The sequence below is a fragment of the Neovison vison genome, chromosome 4 (genome assembly GCF_020171115.1).
Source record: "Neovison vison isolate M4711 chromosome 4, ASM_NN_V1, whole genome shotgun sequence".
Classification (NCBI taxonomy): domain Eukaryota; kingdom Metazoa; phylum Chordata; class Mammalia; order Carnivora; family Mustelidae; genus Neogale; species Neogale vison.
The window spans coordinates 86,355,006-86,372,353 of NC_058094.1; positions in this window are offsets into that span (position 1 = coordinate 86,355,006).

The following is a 17,348-nucleotide window of genomic DNA, read 5'->3' on the forward strand; positions in this document are numbered from 1 at the left end:
AATAAATCAAGGTTAGAGAGAGCTCATTAGACATATGTCACCAAAAACAATTGACAAATGTAGTGTTTTTCTATCTTTTTCTTCCTAGCATTAATTGTGCATTTAACTAGTCTTCTAACCCTGGTTATATCTTTGAAAAATATCTCAAGTCTCAAATGTCAGGGCAAAGAGCCAAATTATCATCTCTGGTTAAAACCTTTACTTAAAACAAAAATATAGTCTTGGGCATAAAAGACAGAAATTAATTTGCTCATTTAATCAAAATAAGAAATGTCAAGTCCTTCTTAAAAAAAAAATATTTTTCCATGACCAAGAAATAAACAATGAATACATTGTCATTTTACACACTGCAGAGTTCAACTGTAAGTGTGAGGTGTGTCATCTTGGTTGGTACAGCAGTGTCAGTCTGGCAGGAGATCATTGGGGAATGGCACCACAGGAGCAAGTTCCATGACTGGGCAGGGACAACCCACTGCTGTATCCCTGGCACCTGCAGGGCTGATGCACAAGTGAATGGGAGCCATCTATTGAAGGAGGAACAAGTTATCAGCAGGCTGAGTGAGATGCTACAGGCCGTTAAGGCTGGCCGGGACAGGAGACAGCGCAGGGGATAGAACAGCAGGGCTGGCATGGGTAAGGAACAAGCAACATTTCAAACATCCAGACAAATCTTCTAGCTTAAAGAGCTTGGCAGAAACAATGATATTAGAATTTGATTGTGTTCAATTTGAAGCACAGAAAAGAATCGGAACAGAAATGTTCAACCTGCATTTGTAAATGAGGGTGAGGGGTTCCAACCATAGGTAATATCAATATGGAAGTGAGAATTAAAGCCATAGCAAGAATTTGAAGAGAAAGACATAGATATGCCTGTGAAAAATTTAGAATATGATGAGATTTAATGCCACTTATGACAGAAGAAAAATGTTGGGGAGCATTATGCATCTATACTTTAATCACACAGACATACATGTGCTGAATAAAGACAGTGCAAAGAGACAGAAAGTTTGGGGTTGTGATCCAGAAGTACCACCGTGTTTTTCAAAATGACTTCTCCCACACTCCACACTGTTTCAAAAGGTAATTCTTCTGCGGTGTGTTTGTTCTAGAATTCTGAAATCTTTCTTTCTTGTCAACTGTTTATCTGTCTCAGATTTCACTATATTACAACATTTTTGTTTCATGTATTTGAATTTGGCTTTATTACATGACAAATATTTACAGATTTTTTTAATATCCTCAGTAAATATGACCCATAAAAGGACAAAACAAGAACTCAAACATTATATTATACATACACACATACAGCTCTGTTGACTTTGAAAATTAGTTTCAACTTCTCACCTGTAGTATAGATCTCAAGTAATCTCATTGGACCCTGCCACCATGAAATCATCTTTAGACATTTCTAAATCTTATTATCAAAAGCAGAAAAAGAATAAAGGAAGGAAAGCCAGAGTTCTATAAGTAATAAATGTACAGCAATGTTTATCTATACAATTGAAATATGAAGGCAATCTTCTTCACAGGTACCCTCTTAGAACACCAAGATTAGAAAGCCCTAAAACCCAAAACTCAAATAATAAGAGACAGTGCTTCCTACTAGCCACACTGTTCTGACCTCTGCCCTTAATACCTTTGCTAAAAGATTTCACCAATCTGGCCCCATATTGAGAGCCCAGGATTTGGACAAGGTATACCTGAAGCTATGACTTCACCAACCATTGACTGTGCAACTTGGGTTGGCCATGTCACCCCTGTCCATGTACGCGTAAGGCAGTTAACACACAGACAGGAACATTGTCAGTGCTTAAAGAAAGTGAGTCATCCATAGCAACATGGTAACAATAATTCTCTTAAAGGCATTCTTAGTAAATGCTCTGCATGTGAGGAAGAGATAGATGTGTTTCAGTAACAGCATCTGCCTTTCCTCTGAGTTTCTGGCCTTCTAAGGAGCCCAGCTTCAGCAACATCAAAGACCACTAACATTCATGCCCCCAGAATTGTGAGCCAGGTACAAATACTGAGTCCTCAGTTATTAAGCCACATGGGCAAAGCCCTCTGTAGTCACACCAGCCCTTGGAGTATAGTGACCTTGGATCCTGGTCTTCCCACCCATACTGCTCAGCCATTGTATTTCCTACAGGACATGAGAGTACTCTAACATTCTTGGTAAGTGCTGCTAGGTTTCTGAGGTCTCTCATCCCACCAGAACACGACCACAAAATCTTCACAGCTCTACAGAGTCTGGCTCTTTTACATTTGATGAGAACCTCTCAGCTACTTCTCCTTCTGGTGTCTCTGAGGAGATGCCACATGCTTGGCACCAAAAACCTGGTGCTAGGGTTAAGAAAAGATGAAGAGCAGTCCTACAGAGCTACTCACAGGATACTGACTTACTGTCACATATCCAAATTCCAGGCAAGATGAATGTGGCAGGTGCTACAGTTAAGCCAGAGATATTGAAAAAGAGTTTTAGTAATGGAAGAACACAGCAGTAGCATTAGAACTCAAAAGGATGATATTTCTTGCCCTCTGCATATGATGCCTTCAAAGAATAAATATACTAGCCTAACCTAAAGGATGTATAATATGATAAAATAAAAATACCAAGAAAACTATAATTGCATATAATTATATGTTTTGGGTACTATCATGAGAGACTTATAGACATTTTATTTTTCACAACAACCCAATGAGGCAGGTATTATTTTTAATTTTACAGTTGAGAAAGCTGAGGCTGAGAGAATGGGGTAATTTGCCCAAGAACACACAGCTAGGAAGTCACAGAGTTAAAATTCAGATCTAGGATGACAGTAGGGTCCGTGGCCTTACTCTGGCAGAATGTGATATGATGGCCTCTTCCCTGGAATTTTCATTTAAGTGAATAAGACTAAACACTTCACTAGTGAAAAATTACATCAAGAAGCATGAGGAAGGAAAGATGGGATTGTCGGCTCAAACCTACCTAATTCCCATAGACCATTCATGAATGTAGATACATCCATCACCCAACTAAATCCAAATGTGGCTATTTACTCTTTGGTGCTAACCGCAGTTTTGCAGTGGAAATTTTCTGATACAGATTGAAAGAAATGCAACCCCAGAATGAGAAGAGAGAGGAGCCTGTCTCTGTGATTTGCCTGAGTGTCAGGGGGTCAAGTTCAGAGTTCCAGAAGCAAAACACAGGCCCAAGGGTAATAAGAATTTAGGCTGGCCATGCTGGATGGAACCAGGGAGATGCGGGCCACGACCTAATGTACTGTGAATCTGAAATTAGAGCAATGCACTCTAACCCACAGGTCAAAGGTCAAAGTCAAACTTCACTTAGCTGTACAAAGCCAAAATTTTGTTTTTTAAAATATATACTTAGTTTGTTAATTTTTTAGTCAACCAGTATAAATCCAAATACATTCAAAACATACTAAAACTTTGATAAAACTTGTGAAACTACCTCTTCATATAGACAGCAAGTAGCAAGGAATGAGCATGACCCTTGTTGTTGAATAGATCTAGTTTGAGTCCCAGAGCTGCTACTTGCCAGTTTTGTGACACCCAAGTTACTTACTTCACTCAGCCTGCCCTTGTACTAACAAGAAGATTGACAGTACCTGCCTGTAAAAGTGAGACTGAAAGAGATGACACATACGGATACGTCCAGACCACAGTGCTCAGACATATGTGCTCCTTTCCCCCTACTCACCCAATCTGGAATCAGATTGACCATGTGTCTGACTCAAATCCATGCACCCAATGTCAAAACAAAAGCAGCCTCCCAGCATGAAACCCTGAGACTCAAATGCTGCACAAGCTGCTCCAACCTGGTGCCACGGAACCCCACCCCGACATACTTACATGTGGTAAGTTCTTGTGGTTCCATGTGCTTGGCTAAACCCACCTCAGTCTATAACTACCTCCTTCATTATAATTTAAGAAACTGGCATTTAATAAGCACCAACACTAGCCAAACTGTTATTAAGACTGAATCACTAGAAACCTTTGTTTTCCACAATCTGGACTTTGGATGGGAAGAGTCCAGCATAAAGATACTCAGTGCACCACGGTTTAGCCCAGAGGGATTTTTTTTCCATCTGAAAATTGAGGGAAAACTATCTGACTGTTTTAAAAGCTAAAAATAAATACAGCTTACTGGTTGCAAACACTCCTTGTGGTAATACAATTCCAAAACATTTTAGTCTGAAAACAAGTTACATTTGGCATACAGTTAGACCATAAAAGGGTCTAATTGCTTTTTCAATTTTAAATAACAAAATAAAAAACAGACACAAAGTATTTTGATTAATAAATTAACAGCTATACAGTAAATTCTCATGCATTTTCATAAGGAAATTAGTAACTTAGATGAAGCCTAAGAGATGATCTCTTCAGTCACAGAAAATTACCTAACCAACCACAGTATTTTACCAAACATTTCAGAAATCAACATGTGGCATTTACTCAAATGACTGCTCAAGTCAGGAGAAAAATTAGATTGAGATCCTACACAGGGCTCTCTATTCAGTGCTACACAAAATAAGCTGCATAAATGGTTTCTGTGTACTAGAAGCTTACCAATGAAGAAGGAAGAGATTTAAAACATGAATTAACAAATGTAAATTAAATAGTTGGACATTGTAAGTGTCTAAGCTAGCATATAACATTTGCTAAACCTTGAAGTCAGAGAGCCAGCCAACACCAGCTTCACCATTCCATGTGCACTAAACCACCCAACAGGCTGGCAGCACCCACCACTGCCCCACTCTTCCCTCCCTCCCTCCATAGGACCCAGAGTTGCCAGGGCAGTGACTCTTCACTGCAGCTACCCTCTCCCCCAGCAGACTTAGGCCCAACTGTCCTGACACACTATTTCAGCAGCACTGCACAGCCTTGGCCCAGCACACAGCCCACCACCAGTTTCACATGGTGCTCCCTACTGGCACCTAACTCAGCCTCAGTTGTCCTGCACTTCCCACCCGCTCCACGTGCCCACCCACCTCACTGCATGTGACCAGCTCCCACACTGGGGGCAGAGATGGCGTTGCTATGAGTAGCCTTCCTGATGCCCCCAGAGACCTGGCATCTTCTCTTGGCCACCTTGTGCTAATAGAATACCTGACACTGCACTGTAGTTAGTGGTAACACAAAGCCTTGTGCTAGATGGAGGTGTCAGAGGCTTGGGCCTCCATGGTAACACTTCTGGTCATGAATACAGGTGCCTAGTGCTCAAGACCTCAAGACTCAGTAAACCTAGAAGATCATTTCTACCAATAACACCCACACACACAGACACTCACATATGCACACACACCATATACATACACATTCACATACATGCACACATACACACACATCCCCAAACCTCATGATCCCTCCTCCCTTATCCCATCTAGACCAACAAACTTCCGCACTAAGTTTACAAATAACCCTCTAGGTCCTTAAGGGCTGTATCTGTACTAATCACTCCTCTGCTCCTGCCACATGCATATTCACTAAAGTTTCTTCCTGGCTTTAAGAAGAAGACAGAACCACAAAATGAGCAACATCTTTACTTTTAGAAAAAGTAAAGAATCAAAGTCAATTTCTCCTAATGATGAGAAAATAAATACTTCAGCACTTTCAGAAACCACTCACATTCTTTCACTGATACACCTCCTGATGCATTCTTTGAAAATAATAACACAAAAGTAAATTTATAATGCAAATTGGTGTATGATTTTGCCAAATTGACTATTTTGGGGTATGATATTGCCAGATAACTATTCAGATGACTTTTATAGTTTATCTAACCTACAGTTTATAAAACACTTTCACACACATCATCCCTTTGACCTTCACAACAGTTCTGTACTATACATAGAATAAGTATTATAATTTCCATTTTTCAGATTCAGAAGCAGAAGCTCAGAGTGGAGTTGGGATAAGAATCCCAGCATACCAACTCAGCTCAAGGCTATTTCCTCTATATACTCATAAATCTTTTCTGTTGTACCTTAAAACAAAAATATAGTTCATGTGAAAAGAGCAAAGTTAAAAAAATCCAAAAGTCCGAAATAATTCTGGAATCTGATGTCCATATTTATCCAACTCATGATAAAAATGGATTTCTCCCACTTGAAAAAGTGATTGCTTGAATGAGAATCTACATAATTAATTAACTCAATAATCTTAGTCATTAAACCACTAGCAAGAGCTTGATACAGAAAAATATCAGTGTGAGTAAAGACACGTCAACTGACCCATTCACCATAAATACTTTGACTATATACTCATTTTCCATCAGCTACTCTAAACCACTTTCAAAACTTGGCAGGGGTCAGGGAGGAGACATGGCAACTCAGCATATTGTAGAATTGCTTTATGAAAATAAATTCTGTCTATGGTTATGTTATGAACTGCATGTTTATCTCTCCCAAAATTCATATGTTGAAATCCAAATTCATAATGCAATATCAGGAGGTGGGGACTTTGGGAGGTAATTAGGTCTTGAAGTTGGACCCCTCATGAATGGGATCAGTGCCCTTACAGGAAAAGATACAAGATCATATCTCATTGTGGCTTTGATTTACATTTCCCTAATGATTAGTGGTAAGAAGGTAGAGTGGTGCAACCACTGTGGAAAACAATATGGATGTTCCTCAAAAATTAAAAATAAGGACCCTTGGGTGGTGCAGTCTGTCCAGCACTTGGTTTCAGCTCAGGTTGTGATCTCAGGGGCTGTGGAATCAAGCCTGACATCAGCCCCCACACTCATCATAGAGTCTGCATAAGATTCCCTCTCCCTCTTTTTCTGCCCCACCTCCTATAAATAAATAATAAATAAATAAATATCTTTTTAAAAATTAGAAATAGAGTACCATATGTCCTAATAATTCCACTACTGGATAGTTACCCAAAAAAAAATGAAAGTCACATATTGCATGGAGCACTGGGTGTGGTGCAAAAACAATGAATTCTGTTATGCTGAAAAGAAATTTTAAAAAAAATGAAAGCACTAATTCAAAAAGATATACACATCCCTGTGTTTACTGCAACATTATTTATAATAACCAAGATACAGAGACAACCTAAGTGTCCATCCATTGATGAATGGTTAAAGAAGATGTGAGATAGACAGATGATAGATAGATAACAGATAGATAGATGATAGATAGATTAAAGTTGATAGATAGATATGAACAATATAAATCTTATGTATGAGTATGTATGTATATAATATATATATATATATATATATATATATATATTACCCAGACATAAAGAAAGATGAGATTGTGTCATTTGTAATGACATGGATGGACTTAGAAGATATTATGTTAAGTAAAATGTTAGTCAGAGGAAGACAAATATTATATGGTTTCACTTATATGTGGAATCCAAAAAAAACAAAACAAGTGAAAAACAGACAAAAAGAAAAATCAGACCTATAAATACAGAGAATAAACTGGTTGTTGCCAAAGAGGGTGTAGAGGGATGAGCCAAATGGGTGGAGGAAAGTGGGAAGTATAGGCTTCCTGTTATGGAATGAATAACTCACAGGGGTGAAAGTTACAGCACAAGGAATAGAGTAGATAGTATTGTAACAGTGCTGAATGGTGACAGAGGGTAGTTAGTAACACATGTGGTAAGCATACAAAACATACAGATATGTTGAAACTAATGTAACACTGTGTGTCAACTATACTCAAATTTTAAAAATTGTTTATAAAAAAGCACAAGAGAGTTTGCTTCTTTTGTAACCCCTATCTTTCCCTTCCCCCCTCCCTAACTCCCCACTCCACTCTGGTCTCTGCCAGGTGAGGACACAGCAAGAAAGTGGCCATCTACAAACCAGTAAGAGGGCTCTCACCAGAACCTGACAATGCTGGCACCCCCTTGATCTTGGACTTCCCAGCCTCCAGATCTGTAAGAAATAAGTTTCTGTTCTTAAGCCACCAGTCTATGGTATCCTGTTATAACAGCCTGAAGAAAGACAGGCTGTCACCTGAACTACCCCTTAATTTTACACACACACACACACACACACACACACACATGATCCTATGATTGCCATCCTTCCACCAGCTTTTCTGTAAAGCTAGATGTGAAACTGGTGAGGATAGAAAGACCACTCATGTCTCAGAGCTACCAGGCCCAAACCTCCCTGACAAAGAAAATGGAAGAAAAGGGGTGAGCCAAGCCCTTCTTATATGCAGGCCCTTCATTCAACAAGCATTTACAGTGGGAGATGACAAAATGCTTCAAGGGTTTTAGAGGGAGCCTAGACTGGAAGATGAGAACCAGACAATGGGGGACCAATCCAGAGACCCCTTTAGGGAGGAAGCTCCAGAAGCAATCAGTTGTTAGTTAAGGCCAGACCCTGAAACAATTGTTCTAATTTAAATGAACTTCAATGAGGCATTTAATGAGTAAGTTTGGACCAGAAGAGTGAGCCAAGAATAGAACCCCTCTCCAAAGCATCTAAGACAGAAGACCTATTAAGCCAGCTACTCCTATCAGGGGTGGTGGCTAAAGAGCTGAACAAAGCAGGGAGAGGAGTGGGAAGGACAGCTTAAGGCAAAGAGGCTGGTGGATGCCCCAGTGGATGGTCCCAAAAAGAAAAAAGCATTTTACCAACCTGTTCACATTCATAAGTTTTTCCAAATGGAAGGTGTTATGAAATGCCAAGACAAACATTCTGAATTCTTTCTGAACCTATCAAACAATATAGGAAAATTATCTGCAGTTTATGAGCTAGGGGCCAAACTTTTTTGTTTGTTTGTTTGTTTGTTTTGTTTGTTAACTGTTTTTATGTTATCGTATCCAAGACATTTTTTTCTTCTCAAAAACTAATATTTCCTTAAGCAGTGCAGCTGTTTACTTTGGATGGGTGTAAATTGAAACCTGTCTCCCATGCAAAAACAATGTATCAGAGTTATATCGTGACATCTAGGGGATTTTAGGGCTTACTGCAGCCCAGCGTAGACAGTACTCTGATGCCTCATTTCTTCTTTTGTTTATTTTCTCTTGTCAGTCTTGGCAGCTCAGCACTAACTTGCTTTTCCCTAGAGATGGCACTTAGAAACTAAGGCATCTTTGGAAATGAATGCAATAAATAATATGAACAGTATCAACTTTTCTGCATAGTAATATTTTGTACCCTATTCCCATTTTTCAGACCTTTCTTTTTGTCCCTCGTTTTGTATAGCAACCAGGTAGTAATCCAAGAGCAGAAGACCTGTACCCCCTAGAAGTCATGACAATGACAATGAAGGCAAAAATGAGATTATGCTGAGTGAAATAAGTCAAGCAGAGAGAGTCAATTATCATATGGTTTCACTTATTTGTGGAGCATAACAAATAGCATGGAGGACAAGGGGTGTTAGAGAGGAGTAGGGAATTTGGGTAAATTGGAAGGGGAGATGAACCATGAGAGACTATGGACTCTGAAAAACAATCTGAGGGGTTTGAAGTGGCGGGGGGGGGGGGGTGGGAGGTTGGGGTACCAGGTGGTGGGTATTATAGAGGGCACGGCTTGCATGGAGCACTGGGTGTGGTGAAAAAATAATGAATACTGTTTTTCTGAAAATAAATAAATTGAAAAAAAAATGCATGGATTAAACTAAAGAGAGCTGGAGCAGCCCTGTGTTTGACATGATGAATAATAAAAAAAAAAAAAAACCAAAAAACTGAGAGAGAGACAAATAAATATTACCTAGTATATGGAATCCATGATGGATATCAGGGGTGGTATGTGCTATGATGAGTGCTGTGAATTGTGTAAGACTGATGAATCATAGATCTGTACCACTGAAACAAATAATACAGTACATGTTAACTTTAAAAAAGAATATGGAGTCCAGAGTTGCTATAAGAAGAGCATTCAAAATGAAAAAATAACACTAAATATATAGGTTAATAGCCTTCACTATAAAGCCCCAGAAAATAGATCAGAAAAATATAAATATAAATATAAAATATATATAAATTTATATTATATGTTTATATTACATATTTATAATATAATTATATATAATTTATATTATATATTTATAAATTTATTCTATATATAAAATATAAAAATATAAAGATTAGAAAAGTCTTTGGAATTCAATTTTTTAAGTGGGTAAAGGATAGCAGCAGACAATTCACAAAAGGTCAAACACAAATAATTAAAACATTTGGGAAATGTTCAATGTCCCTAATTGATGAGGAAAATATTTTTCATATATCAAACTTGCAAAAAGTATTTTAAACTCTAATGCAATGCTAATGCTATCCAAGGAACAAGAAGTAAAAGTGAGCACGACCCACTGAAAGGCTGCCAGGGGAAGAGGGCATCAGGAGGAACTTCAGAGACTGCAACTGGCCCAGATGGACCTTTAAAATATTTATAGCCCTTGCCCTAGGAATTCCACTTCCAAGAATACAATCTAAGGAAATAAACTAACTTGTAGGAAAGATTATTGGATTTTTTTAATTTAATAAGCACATATAGTTCTCATTATGTTTCTGACTAAGTGCTCTAAAATATTAACCCATCATCATTAATTTCACCATTGGAACATAACTATTATTACCCCCATTTTTGTAAATGAGGAAACTCGGGCACAAAGAAGTTAAATAATTTGCCTAAGGATCCACAGACAAGAGCAGGATTTGAACCTAGATCCCCCTGGTCTGGAGTATGTGCTCCTAGTCACTAAGACTCTGGCCCCTTCTGCTCTGTCCCAGTGCAATTATAATAGTGAAGAATCCAAGAGAACTAGATGTTTAACTGTTGGAAACCGGTGATATCAATACAGAATCTTCACAGAATGGTCTATTACTGCATCATTAAAATCATTGTCCACGTACACTTTTAAGACCGTGAGAAAATGTTTCAATAAAATTATAAAAATATAAGATACAAAAGCCATTTATAAACATCAGAAGCCTCTCAACTAGTAACTTTGCTTAATTGCATAAAACAAGGATACCAACAAGGGAATTTTTCGAGGTGATGGATATGTCTATTACCTTAGTGTGGTCAAGGTTTTACAGTGTATGCATATGTCCAAACCCATCAAATTGTATACATTAAATATGTGCAGGGTTTTTGTAAAGTATTGATAATACTTCATTACAGCTGTTTTTTTTAATAAGAAAATATGTGAAGATGTTTACCCCAGCTGCTTTGTGAGAATGGGATAATGAGGGGGTTTTTTTCCTGCAATTTTATACTTTTCTGTTTTTACTTACACTGTGTATTTGTTGTTTTTGAAATCTGAAATAAATGGCCTTTTGCTGTGTGTACAGGTGGTATATATAATTGTGGAACAGGTATGCCCCTTGACTCATTGGGGCCACCTCTGGATTTTCAGGGAGGTTGTTTTAACTGGATTACCATTTATTTCCCTACATTCTAAAGTGACTATGGTTTGTTTGTTTGTTTGTTTGTTTGTTTTATTTATTTTCAGCGTAACAGTATTCATTGTTTTTGCACCACACCCAGTGCTCCATGCAATCTGTGCCCTCTCCAATACCCACCACCTGGTTCCCCCAACCTCCCATTCCCTGCCCCTTCAAACCCCTCAGATTGTTTTTCAGAGTCCATAGTCTCTCATGGTTCACCTCCCCTTATGGTTTAACAGTTATCTTCACCAATGGGTTTTCTTGCTGCCTATCTCAACCCAGTCATCCTGATGAACCCATGATCGCACATGCTGGGGCATGGGAAAGCCAGGGCCATTGCAATAAAGATGTATACATACCCACCTACATGCCCCTTACATACACATACACACATGTGGATGTGCACTGTGGCACAGGCAGAGGGGGTACCCACAAGAGTCTCAGTCAGCCTGGCCCACTGGCTGTCTGCCTGGGACCATGGAGCTCCCAGTCCTGTCCCTGAAGACCTGCGTGGGCACCTTAGCTCATGCAGCTGGCACTGAATTATGCCTTTCTTACACTCCCAGAGAGCCTCCATGTGCCTCTGAGCTGCTTCCTTGAAGCCGGTATTGCACATCTGTGTGTCTGTCACCCTCCAGGAGCACAGACAGCTTTCATGGGTCTCCTAGCTAATTTGCTCAGTTATTCTCCCTGCATCCTCTGGTTCCCCTGGTCCAGGACATGCCCCCAAGCTCCTTGCCCAGAACCTCCTCCAGAAGGACCCCTATAATGCAATGATCTGATCTCAGTGACCCAGAATTTTTGAAGCTTTATTCACTCTTCTTCATTCTTTTTTCTTTTTTCTCCTCTGACTGGAAAATTTCTAGTGGTCTCACTTCCAGTTTGCTGATCCTTTCTTCTGCTTGATCCAGTCTTTTGTTAAACCCCTCTAGTGAATGTTCCAGTTCTGTTATGTGTTCTTCAGGTCTAAGATTTCAGCTTGGTATATTTTCTTCATTTTTTTTTTTGTTGAAATCCTTTTTTTGTTCATATATTATTCCCCCTCCCTCATTAAATATCTTTATGATGGTTATTTGGAATAATATGCCAGGTGAATTATGTATCTCCATTTCTTTAGGGTCAGTTTCTAAAGATTTATCTTTTTCCTTTGTCTGGGACACATTTCCCTGTTTCTTCCTTTTCCTTGACCTTTTTCTTGGTATCTGCACATTAAAAACAAACAAACAAACAAACAAAAACCAGCTACCTCTCCTGGTGTTCATAGTGACCTCATACAGAGGTCTCGCTTACTCTGTGATAAACTGGGGGAGGGACAACTATTTTTGTGCCATTCCAGACTGCTGTCTTTATTCTCTCGAATTTCTGTCTATCAGCACTCCAAGACATATAAGACAGAAACTAATTCTTCAGGCACCCCGGGAAAAGTTGGAACTCTGGATGTGTCCATCATCCAACTCTTTCTCCCTTGAGGAAGAAGCATTTGCTAAAGGGTTCCTTACTATTGTATGGCACTATGCCAGGGGTAAGGATTATGGAAAAGGTCTCAGATATTGCTACCAGCTTTGATAAGGCTGATTTCATATTTGCCCAGGGTGCAGAAGCCTTTCAACTAGTTTCTGAATTTTTCACAGAGAGAATATGTCCATATATTGTTATTGAATCAATGAGTTGTGGGGTGAGGTAGGGAGGACCCAGGGATTCCTATTTCATCATTTTGATGACATTATGCTTTTTCAGATAATTCCAACATCTTTATCATCTTGGTTTCGGCATATATTGTCTTTGGTCATCCATCATCAGGCTCTTGGTATGGTGAACGATATTTTTTATTAAACATCAGACCATTTTATAGCATATCATTTTTATATCATATCATTATTATATCATAAGACTCCAAATCTCATTGAAGCTCTATTTTAGCTGGATGTCTCTGACACCAATCCAGCAAGGGTGCTAGTATTGCACCATGACTGGAAGATAGAAGTCCAGGTTCCCTATTTGGTCACCCTTGACACCCAAGTTGAAGAAGTGTTCCTTATTACTGCTGGATGGGGTTTCCAGCTTACTGACTCCACTAACACTACTGGAGAGTGGCTTCACTGAGCAATGGGTAAAGTCCTGACTCTTTACTAGGCCTCCTTTGACAATACCCAGCAGGCAGAGGAAGGGACACTAGTTATGCTCAGCCAGAGCAGCCTCACCCCGGTTGAACTGCCATTTTGTTGTAAAACTTAAATTGACTCTACCCACCCTGCCCCAGGGGAACTTACTTAAAAACAATTCCTGGAAACCAGTCCCAGGTAACAAAGTCCAAATACAAGGGTGGGTCAGGCCAGGTGGAGGTATTCAATCAGTGGGGGTGCATACTATCTCCTACCTACCAAGGAGTATGGGCCCCACTCTTTAGGCACCTTTTGGGCACCAATTCTGACCAAGGTGATAGGCTGGTTCAAATGTCTACCAGGGTAAATTATAATTCAATTGGTCACCTAGCATGACTGTGCAGCTTTCTCTGTGTGTTACAGTTTCATTGGCCACCTGTTCATGGCCAGGCCCAACCACATGGCCTTTGCTCTATAAGAGTTAGCCTGTGAAACAGAGGGGGGTCGTCCTTTCTGTAAGGAGCGGCCCCAACTGGTCTGTTTGATGGTCAGTTTGATTTGTGATGATTAGCATGAAATAAAGCTTTGCTTGACTTTTGCTTTGTATCAGTCTCGCTCCTTTAATCACGGACCCATTATTGGGGGGACCCATTTTGGGGGGACCCAACAGTTACTGTCAAGTGGGGGTGAGACTCCAGTTTCTCCATGTGGCCTCCACTGACAGTGCAGGGTGAGGGGAGCTCCTTATCAGCTGGAATGTTAGAGTACATCATTAGAGCTTCATGAGGGTAGACATCTTAGCTCGCTACTCAGCCTTTCTGGCACAGGTGTCCATGGCACCACAGTTTTTTCTGTCCTGTTTGGCCAGAAAAAAGTAAATTTTGTCCAAAAGTGTTTTTGTTTTGCTGAGTGCCCACTCCCTGGTCCTTTGATTGAGGATGGTAGGATTTCATTTGGGCTTATAGTTTGTCTGCACTCATTGTAATTTCCAAGTTGCTGTCCTCTTAAGCTACAAGTCTGGGACATATGAAGCAGAAAGAAAATCCAGGGAACTCACCATCATGTTGTTCCTTGGGTTCTGAAGTTCCTATCCAGGGAGTTTTATCTCTATCTTTCAGAGCCTTCTTGTATTTGTTTTGCATACACTGTGCAATGCTTTTAGTTCCAGTTAGTAGGAGGAATAAGGGAAAGTACATCTACTCCATCTCTCTGAAGCAGAAGTTCATGGGAGGCTTTTTCAAAAATACCCACACATGGACCCCTCCTCTAAAGATATAATTGGCAGAAATGGTACCTGGACGTGAAGAAATTTAAAAGCTTTCCAGGTGACTCCGATGTGCACCCACAGCTAAGACCTGCCATAGATGGCCTCATCTCTTTCAATTGTCATCTGTAAGCCAGTTCATAACTCCCAAATTATACCTTTTACCCACACTTTTCCTCTGAGCTGTAGACCTATATATTCAGCTGCCTACTTAAATAATTCTTTTTTGAGACGTTGAGACTATCAGACAGTTGGGGGTCAAAGGTACCTCAGAAATCCACATACTAAAGAAAAAAAATATCTGTGCTCCCCCTCCTCAAAACATCTGCACTTCCACCAGCCTTCCCCATCTCAGAGAATAGTACCACTCTCTAATTGTACAATGGAGCCATTCTCAATGAGTTTTCTCCCTTCACCAACCTTTTCCCTGTGGTGCAATAAGAGAAACCCTTGGAAAAGTCACATCTGATGAATCAGCCCCTTTCTCAGTGATGTGCCAAGCAACATTGGAGTCTAGGTGAAAGGAAAAAAAATCCGTGTTTCAATATATAAGATTTTTGTATTCTTTAATGGTTACATTTTTCTAGAACAAGTAGTGAAAAAATATTGAAAATTTAAAATGCAGGTTTCTAATACTCATAACGGTATTTTAAGTTTAATCTTTTATTTATACCACAACAGAATTGAATATAATTTTACTTTTCTAACTTTATGAAAGCTAACTCATTATCACTCACTGTCAGGGAAATGCAAATCAAAACTACAATAACACCTCACACCTGTCAGAATGGCGAAAAGCAAAAAAAAAAAAAAAAAAGAAAGAAAGAAAAGAAAAGAAAAAAGTCTGGAAACAAGTGTTGGTAAAGTTATAGAGAAAAAGGAACCCTCCCTCAGTCCCACTGTCGGTGGGACTGTAAACTAATGCAGACATTCTGGAAAATAATGTGGAAGTTCTTCAAAAAGTTAAAAATAGAATGACCCTATAATCTTATAATCACAGTAGTGGGTATTTACCCAAAAACTACAAACATACTAATTCAAAGGGATATATGCAACTCTGTGTTTATAGTAGAATTGTTTACATAGCTAAACTGTGGAAACATCCCAAATGTCCATTGATAGATAAATGGATAAAGAAGGGGTGGTATGCGTGTGTGTGTGTGTGTGTGTGTATTTGCCGTGCATATATATAATATATATATATATATATATATATATATATGAAATATTATTCACCCATAAAAAGGAATGAAATGTTCATTTTTAAAATTTTCTTTATTTTCTTGTTAACATATAATGTGTTATTAGCCCCAGGGGTACAGGTCTGTGAATCATCAGGCTTACACACTTCACAGCACTCACCATAGCACATACCTTCCCAAATGTCCATAACCCCACCACCCTCTCCCTACACCCCTTCCCCTGGCAACCCTCAGTTTGTTTTGTGAGATTAAGGGTCTCTTATGGTTTGTCTCTCTCCCAATCCTATCTTGTTCTCTTTTTTTTTTAAATACCTCCAAACCCCCCACAATGCTTCTCAAATTCCTCATATTAGAGGGATCATATGATAATTGTCTTTCTCTGACTTATTTCGCTAAGCCTAATACCCTCTAGTTCCATCCACGTCATCGCAAATGGCAAGATTTTATTTCTTTTGATGGCTGCATAGTATTCCAGTGTGTGTGTGTGTGTGTGTGTGTGTGTGTGTGTGTGTGTGTGTGTATACCACCTCTTCTTTACCCATTCATCTGTTGATGGACATCTAGGTTCTTTCCATAGTTTGGCTATTGTGGACATTGCTGTTATAAACATCTGGGTGCACATGCACCTTTGGATCGCTACATCTGTATCTTTAGGATAAATACCCTGTAGTGCAATTGCTAGGTCATAAGTTAGCGCTATTCTCAATGTCTTGAGGAACCTCCATGCTGTTTTCCTGAGTGGTTGCACCAGCTTGCATTCCCAACTACATGTACGGGGGTTCCCCTTTCTGCACATCCTCACCAGCATCTGTCGTTTCCTGACTTGTTAATTTTAGCTATTCTGACTGGTGTGAGGTGGTATTTCATTGTGCTTTTGATTTGTATTTCCCTGATGCCAAGTGATGCGGAACAAATTTTCATGTGTCTGTTGGCCATCTGGATGTCTTCTTTGCAGAAATGTCTGTTCATGTCCTCTGCCCATTACTTGACTGGATTATTTGTTCTTTGGGTGTTGAGTTTGCTGAGCTCTTTATAGATTTTGGATACTAGCCCTTTATCTGATATGTCATTTGCAAATATCTTCTCCCATTCTGTAAGCGGTCTTTTGGTTTTGTTGACTGTTTCCTTTGCTGTGAAAAAGCTTTTCAACTTGATGAAGTCCCAATAGTTCATTTTTGCCCTTGCTTCCCTTGCCTTTGGCAATGATTCTAGGAAGAAGTTGCTGTGGCTGAGGTCAATGAAGTTGCCGCCTGTGTTCTCCTCAAAGATTTTGATAGATTCCCTTCTCACACTGAGGTCCTTCATCCACTTGGAGTCTATTTTCATGTGTGGTGTAAGGAAATGGTCCAGTTTCATTTTACTGCATGTGGCTGTCCAATTGTCCCAACACCATTTGTCGAAGAGACTGTC